Source organism: Balaenoptera acutorostrata, chromosome 20 (genome assembly GCF_949987535.1).
Source record: "Balaenoptera acutorostrata chromosome 20, mBalAcu1.1, whole genome shotgun sequence".
NCBI lineage: Eukaryota > Metazoa > Chordata > Mammalia > Artiodactyla > Balaenopteridae > Balaenoptera > Balaenoptera acutorostrata.
Genome location: NC_080083.1, coordinates 49,623,971 through 49,632,610, shown reverse-complemented (window position 1 = coordinate 49,632,610; position 8,640 = coordinate 49,623,971). Strand labels below are relative to the sequence as shown.

Below are 8,640 nucleotides of genomic sequence, written 5' to 3'. Positions count from 1 at the left end.
GGGGTCTGAGCAGAGCCAGGACCTGCTGCCGTCACCCCCACTTCCTCCCTGTCTGGCTGCCACTGTCTGGAAGCAAATCATCTTATTTAGCCTTTCATAAAAGGCCTTTAAAAGGCCTTTATTTCCTTCTGACAGTAAAAGTTACTTCTCAGGCACCCACTCTTCTAACAAAGATGGCACTCAGTGCTTGATGGTGACTTCATACGGTGATATTGGTGGCAATTTCTTTCACTAGAGAACCCCACAAGTTTAATCTCGGGTGGGATGACCCTTAACGCCAGAATTTCTGCTAGAGGGAATCAGAGGTTTCATTTTTGACATTTCCCAGGAGTATCTCATCCATCCTGGCCTGAGCAGAGGGTGGAGCTGGGTTCCCGAGAACTGTCATGCCCAGAAGATGGGGCGTCTTTAGAAAAGCTGACATGTCTGGGGCATTTATGTGTGTGGAACTTTTAGCTGGGGCAGGAAGCCTGCAGACCACAGCTTGGATACAAAGACAGCAAAGGAAACCAGAAGTGCTACTTAGAGCTGTTAGTAAACGTTACTAGGACTACCTTAGCAAGGCCCCGGAAAAGGATTGTAGTCTGTCAAAGGTTACACAACAAATCAGCTATGAAGTCTCAAGTGGAAAAAGAAAAAGTTCATCCATGGACCTGGCACATTCCTTAGGGCCCAAACCATGCCAAATCCACATTGTTATGGCCCACAATAATTCACCATATTGATAAGCTTGATGACAATAAATATAGTCAAACAAACAGTAAAGTTAGGCTTTCTGTTGTCTAAGAGCTTTACACTGATAATCTCATTTAATCCTTATGAAACCTCTATGAAGTGTGCAGAGGTATTATTAAATATGTCACAACCAGCAGAGTAATATATAAGTCAATGCATGGATCAGATATTTAAAAATATATTCCACTACCCCTAGTTTATCTCTAAATAAACTAAGTTATGTTATAAAACTACTCAACAAGTGATATAAATTTTTGAGCAAATCTTTAATAAAATTATTCTCATAATTTCCAAAATTTTGTTGATGTTTAGAAATAGTTGGTATGGTCTTTTGAAACAGGGCTCATGTTCCAGGATGATTGGACATGGGAAACTGCCTTGAATTTTTCCAGTGAATTCCTTGAAACTGGTGGCCATTGGATAATGTGTAATCTCGATAAATTGAGAATTTCTCTTCGCACCAGTTGTTCCTGGTGTTAAATCCTCAACTCCTGATGAACAAAAACAATGATAAAATTTTTAAATATTCCGGCCCTTATAATGTTGTTTGAAATTTTTCTATATCCAAAATTTCTGTTATCTTATATTTCTAAATCACAAAAAATCATTTAATCCATTGGTTTAATTTCATTTATCCTTCACAGAACTTTACAAATACCATTTAGTAGTGTCAGGATTCTATAAATTTAAATGACTTTAGAATTCATTTATTTTCACTTTTGCCCTCAAATAACAAGTGTATTTTTATATAATAATTTATTTTAAGTATTATATTTTCTCTTGGAATTGATACTTTATTTTGTTTTGTTACAAGAAGTCATGCCATATTTCTTCATTGTTATAGCATCTTCCACTTCTCTTTCATTTATCAAATTAACCTTGTAAATCTGAAAGTATTAAAATCTCCACATGATAATAAAACTATAGATTTATAATAAAAAAAATTCCACATGAAAAGATGTTCAATATCACTAATCACCAGGGAAATGCAAATCAAAACCACAATAAGATATCTCCTCACACCTGTCAGAATGGCCATCATCAAAAGGACAACAAATAACAAGTGTTGGCAAGGATGTGGAGAAAAGGGAACCCTCATGTGCTGTTGGTGGGAATGTAAATTGCTGCAGCCACTATGGGAAACAGTATGGAGGGTCCTCAAAAAACTAAAAATAGAACTGTCATACAATTCAGCAATTCCACTTCTCGGTATTTTTCCGAAGAAAACAAAACAATAATTCAAAAAGATACAGGCACCCTTATATTCATTGCAGCATTATTACAACAACCAAGCTACAGAAGCAACCTAACCTGTCCATAGACAGATGAAGGGTAAAGAAGATGTGATGTATATACACAATGGAATATTACTCGGCCATAAAAAAGAATGAAATCTTGCTGTTTGCGACCAACTGGATGGACCTAGAGGGTATTATGCTAAGTGAAATAAGTCAGACAGAGAAAGACAAATACCATATGATCTCACTTATAGAATATAATATTACAAGCCAATTGTACTTCAATTTAAAAATATAAATAAATAAAAGTATTAAAATTTCTGTTAGAATATCCCTAATTAAGCATAAAACTCCCTAAAATGTTTCCTTTTCCAAAGATTTTACCATTTCCGTTAAAATGAACAGGCAAGACTTCATAGTTTCCAAATTGTGCAGCTGTAGCACCGCAAATTCTCCATAAGGTCCAATGGCCTTCTGGTTTTCATTGTGTCAGTTCCCAAGTCTTGAGATATATTACTTAATTCTCTCTGATGTTTATTTGATGAAAGAAGGTAAATTAAAAGTTTGTCAGGCTTCTTCCTCTTCCAGGGATGGTATCTAGAGCCATTCAGGATGGTCCAGCATTTGACATGCCGTCATAGGCTGTTCCATGATACAGCCTCTAAGAAAACCAGGCTGTCCTGAACCCCTGGTAATAGAATTGTTTACCTTTATACCAAGACGGTTGGGAAAGCACCAAAATTCGCATGTGGCATGTGCCCAGGCCGACTTCGAGGAGTTCGTGCCGTGAGACCTAAAGTTCTTATGAGGTTGTCTAAAACAAAAAAACATGTCAGCCAGGCCTATGGTGGTTCCATGTGCGCTAAATATGTCCGTGACAGGATCAAGCGCGCTTTCCTCATTGAGGAGCAGAAAATCATTGTGAAAGTGTTGAAAGCACAAGCATGGAGTCAGAAAGCTAAATTTAAAAAATGAAGCTTTGGGACTTCCCTGGTGGCTCAGTCGTTAAGAATCCACCTGCCAATGCAGGGGACACGGGTTCAAGCCCTGGTCCGGGAAGATCCCACATGCCGCGGAGCAACTAAGCCCGTGCGCCACAACTACTGAGCCTGCGCTCTAGAGCCTGTGAGCCACAACTATTGAGCCCGTGCACCACAACTACTGAAGCCTGCGTGCCTAGAGCTCGTGTTCCGCAACAAGAGAAGCCACCGCAATGAGAAGCCCGCGCACCGCAACGAAGAGTGGTCCCCTCTGGCCACAACTAGAGAAAGCCTGCGCGTAGCAACGAAGACCCAAAGCAGCCAAAAATAAATTAAAATTACCAAAAAAGAAGCTTTTTTGAGTAATAAAAAAAAAATTTTTAAGTTTGTCAGGAAAATACTTTAAGATTGACATGATTCACATCTTTAATTACATCACTCAGAGGTGACTATAGAGGGTTTGACACCACCTATCTGAGGACGGGTTCCTGAGCAACAGAGCCTGAGACGGAATTCTTGAGCATGTGATTTACCGAGGGAGTGATTGAAGGAGAAGGGAAGGGCACTGGCATGTAGAACAGGACACGGGAAGCAACTAAGCAAAGATGAGGGTTCAGCTGAACTTGACGCACTGTCTGCTCCCATGGGGTGATGTGGGGTGTGAGTTGTGCCATGGGGTTTGGTCCATCTTGTGGCAAGGGAGCTGGGTTTTTACACCTCCCCTCCATTGTTCAGTCATGATCATGGGCCTGGGGGGGAATGTGCCTAGAACCACTCAGGCATCTCTGGACAAGCTGTCCTCCAGAGAGGATGAGCCACTCTACCCAGTCCAGAGGAGGGGAATGGGGCCTGCCCGACAGCGCTTGTCTAGAAACAGTTTCTAAAATCTTGGCTGAAACTCCAGATTTCCCAGACTTCCTCTCTACCCTGCTCTAGTATTCCTGCTCTATACAAAACCCGGTAAGGTTTTCATGAAACATCATGGAAACCATGTTTCTCAAGCACGGACAGTAACATTTGGATATAGTATTTCACATGTTTCTTCCCCTTTAAGAGATGAACAAAAACAAGTAACTATTTTTGAAGACTTGAATTTTACATTTTAATTTAAAAATACATGTTAGGGAAATAGTTTCAAATTTTGTTTTCTTATTTCAATAGTTACATTTTTTTTTAATTTTTTAAATTTTTATTTATTTATTTATTTATTTACTTATGGCTGTGTTGGGTCTTCGTTTCTGTGCGAGGGCTTTCTCCGGTTGTGGCAAGCGGGGGCCACTCTTCATCGCGGTGCACGGGCCTCTCACTATCGCGGCCTCTCTTGTTGTGGAGCACAGGCTCCAGACGCGCAGGCTCAGTAATTGTGGCTCGCGGGCCCAGTTGCTCCGCGGCATGTGGGATCTTCCCAGACCAGGGCTCGAACCCGTGTCCCCTGCATTGGCAGGCAGATTCTCAACCACAGCGCCACCAGGGAAGCCCAATAGTTACATTTTACAACAAGCAGGACCATTAATTTAGGTCACAGTGATACACCCATGCTTTTTTATTCTTTTTTGAAATTCATTAATTTCATGTCTAAAAATACTTAACTGTTTAAAACTGTACACTAAATTGTGTTTAAAATTCTGATAGAAGTTTCTGAATATTCTCACTTGCTTTATAGATATAATTTTGATTTTTTACGTTTCCAGAATTTTTATTATTTCAAATACCTACGTGAAACAGATTTAAGGTATTCTTTTCATTATTTTGCTCACTGGGTTTGTAGAATTTATCAGAGCAATGAGCTTTGCCAGAGCAAGATTACCATTCTGATGAAATATATTTAGTATTTTCAATTTTTTACATCATAACTTCTGAGCCCCATTTGTTCACAGCACAATTTTTTAAAAAAATTTATTTATTTTTGCCTGCGTTGGGTCTTCGTTGCTGTACGCGGGCTTTCTCTAGTTGCGGCGAACGGGGGCTACTCTTCGTTGCGGTGCATGGGCTTCTCACTGTGGTGGCTTCTCTTGCTGCGGAGCACGGGCTCTAGGCACGCGGGCTTCAGTAGCTGTGGCACGCAGGCTCAGTAGTTGTGGCTCGCGGGCTCTAGAGCGCAGGCTCAGTAGTTGTGGCGCACGGGCTTAGTTGCTCCGCGGCATGTGGGATCTTCCCGGACCAGGGCTCGAACCCGAGTCCCCTGCATTCGCAGGCGCATTCTTAACCACTGCGCCACCAGGGAAGCCCCCGCAGCACAACTTCTGAGTCCTGTTCATATTTTTTGTTAGAATAATTAAATTGGTTTTCATTCCAGAAATAGAAATCATTTGCTTTATTTTGTACTGCTTCTTGTACAGTGTAAAAAGACATTCTGGGCTGTTCTGATTTGAGCAGAAGATGTTCTGGGCTGCAGTTCACTATTCATTTCATTTCTGATTTGTTCCCACAGATTCTGTACTTGGTTGAATAGTGACGCCTAGACTTCATTCCCACCCAGAACCTTAGAATGTGAACTTATTTGCAAATGAGGTCTTTGCAGACGTAATTAGTTAAGATGAAGTCATGCTGGTATCCTTATAAGAAGGCAGCTTTGTGATTCATCGTAGGGGTTAGGGCTGGCAGGGACTCTGATAATTTCCTCTTGTTCTCCAGTTCTCCTGCATCAAGATGGCTGGGCTGCTGCTGAGGAGGGGTCTCCATCCCTGGGCTCTGGAGGGATGTCAAGTGACCCCCTACCCCCTCTCAGGGAAAGGGGGTGCTGAGGATTCTGGGAAGATCCAGTCAGTTCACAGGCCAGTTGCCAGCCTCACCCTCCTTGTCCTCATTCTTCTTGGGACTTGCTCTACCTGCCCACAGCTGTGAATAGTGAGCTTTGGTGTCCATTCCTGGACTGGGCTGGTGACCTCCCAATTGTGGGGGTCACCACTCAAGAACAACACCATATGAATGGATTCACCAGGGTCTTTTCTACCTCTTGGAGCTTGCTGTGCTCTCATCTAGAGTGTTTCAAGGACCAACGGGAAGGATCTAGCACTTGCTGAACATCTCCTGGCCAGGGGTCAGCCCATCAGATGGGCCAACTCACTCCATCTTCATAATAACCCTATGAGTTGTTCTGTTTCACAGATGGAAAAACCGTTCAGGAACAGAGCTAGGTCTCCAGCGTAGAGGCAGATCTGGAATATTAACCAAGATGCCTAGCCACACCGAGCTATGGCAGATTGTCGTTAGAAGACTAAACACGTCGCCCTCCTCCCCTACATGATCACTGAGGGGATCAGAGGCCCACCCTCAACAGAAAATTCACTTTAGCGTGTGTTTGACCCCTTATATTCTTGGAAGAAATTTGCAGTGGCTTTTACAACACCAGCCAACATAAGAATTCCTGCATTCGCATCCAGAGCTGTGATGTGTAGACCTAGAATCTTCCCTCTAGAGCTACAGCTGTGCAAAGGTAGGCACCCAGGGGCATCCATGCGGTTTTTCCTGTAATCATAAAAAATTGCAAACACCTAAATGCCTATCAATTGGGAACAGGTTGTTTAAATTGTAGGATGTTTTTGACATTCTGTTCTTTTGTGAAACAGCTTTTTTGTGTGATGTAATTCACATACCATAAAATTTAAAGTATAGAGTTCAGTGGTTTTTAGTATATTCATGAAGAGGTGCAACCATAGCCACAATCTAATTTTAGAACATTTTTATTACCCTGTAAAGAAATCCCATACAAGATATTTTGGAGCCATTTTTTAAAAAAACGAGGTAGTTCTCTCTGTATTTAAATGAAAATATAGGCATGATGGGCAAAAGGTTAAAAAAAAAAAGCACGTTGCAGAAAATATATAAGATATCCCATCTATTTATAATATATATCTAAACATGTTTTTTTTTAAAATATTTATTTATTTATTTATTTTTGGGGGCTGCATTGGGTCTTCGTTGCCGTGCGCGGGCTTTCTCTAGTTGCAGCAAGCGGGGGCTACTATTCCTTGTGGTGCGCTGGCTTCTCATTGCGGTGGCTTCTCTTGTTGTGGAGCACGGGCTCTAGGTGTACGGACTTCAGTAGTTGTGGCGTGTGGGCTCAGTAGCTGTGGCTCGCGGGCTCTAGAGCACAGGCTCAGTAGTTGTGGCGCACGGGCTTAGTTGCTCCGCGGCATGTGGGATCTTCCCGGACCAGGGCTTGAACCTGTGTCCCCTGCATTGGCAGGCGGATTCTTAACCACTGCGCCACCAGGGAAGTCCTAAACATGTTTATATGTTTTTTCATTCATTCATTCATTCACTTATTTGTATATGCATAGAGCACTCTGTCTGGAGAGAGGAATGAGGAAGTTTTATTTTAAATACCTTTTATATAGCATTTTTATGCTATATATTTTATACAATATTTTTACATCAATGCTGTGTTTCTACTAGAAATAATAACCAAGGGTGAAATAAGCAATGAGGGTGTCCAAAGCTGATAAAGAAGTGTTAGAAGTGGTTGGTACAAATTTAAAGGTAAAAAAAAATGATTTGTGTGTGTCTAACCTGATATTCCATTAGATGGTGCCGTTGTAAAATTTCTGTAATTTCAAGTGGGCCGCGGAAGGACTGGGCACACCCATTAACTGTTTCTGCCCGTAAAGACTTATTATTGTTGTTGTTTGCTTTCCTTTTAAGTCACTTGAAAAAGAAAAAAGTTAAAGCCCCCTTCAGTAATACGCTATTAGTTCAAGCCAACGGGGGTAAATGAAATGAGGTACTTACTAAAGGAATTTAATCATTAGATGACAAATACTGTCAAATGCATGTAAAACGGGCACTTGGGGACAAGTTATTTTCTCTCAGTCCCGTAAAAATTCACCACTGATACTCTGATTACCAGAAGTGCAAAATGTTGTCTGCTACTGTGGAATTTTCCATATTCCTGAGCAGGCTGGGATTCCTACCTTTTCTCCAATGACAACTCCTCCATTACTTCTCTTTCCTAAATCTCATTACTGGGAAGAATTTACCCATATAGTAATAGCATTTACTAAGTAGTTAAAGGTTTTTCTGTTTTGTATTTATGTATGTATGTATTTGATCAATTGAAGTTCTTAATAGACAAAGGGACAGCCTTTCTGGGTTGATATAATTCCAGCCAAAAGCTGGAGGAACTTGGAACTGGGCGGTAGAAGCAAGGGCCCTGGGGCCGGCCCCTGACCAGGCTGGCACTGTGGGCAAGTGACTGTAGCTGTACCGAACTCATGGAACTGAGCCACAGTGCATGTAAATCACGTGTTGCACTACAACAAACACCAGTTACTATCATCAGCATTTTATTCAGCATGTGCCGCCGTATCTTCAGACAGCCACTTGGATTCTCTTTCACTGACCTACCCATCGCTTACCCCAGAAATGACAAGTTGAGCACTGTTGGCTTGGGTTTACCTCTGGGTTGACAGTTACGATGCTCACAAGTGCTTCTCTTCCCTGCTTGAAATGCCCCAAATCACCTTGTTCATGTTGTTGGTGAGCTAAGTATGGGGATTTTTAGTTTTACAGGTTTACAAACCGTTACGGAAGCATCCACTTTTGGGGGCCAGTTTTCGTGAAATCCTCGGCACTGAAACGGTACCACAGAAGTAAAGAGCACAGAGTGGAATGTTGATGAGTCCTCTTAATTCAGAAAAGAGTCAGTTTGCAGATCTCAGATGGGGTGAATCTGAAGAACAAATTAC

The 8,640-nt window shown here is 41.6% G+C and overlaps 1 protein-coding gene and 1 pseudogene across 3 annotated transcripts in view; both read left to right on the top strand.

Moving 5' to 3' along the window:
- Positions 1-8,640, top strand: part of POLG2 (DNA polymerase gamma 2, accessory subunit) — a 78,638-nt gene that overhangs the window by 48,273 nt on the left and 21,725 nt on the right. The gene's annotated exons all lie outside the window — the stretch shown is intronic.
- Positions 2,559-2,948, top strand: LOC103016502 (60S ribosomal protein L34-like; annotated as a pseudogene).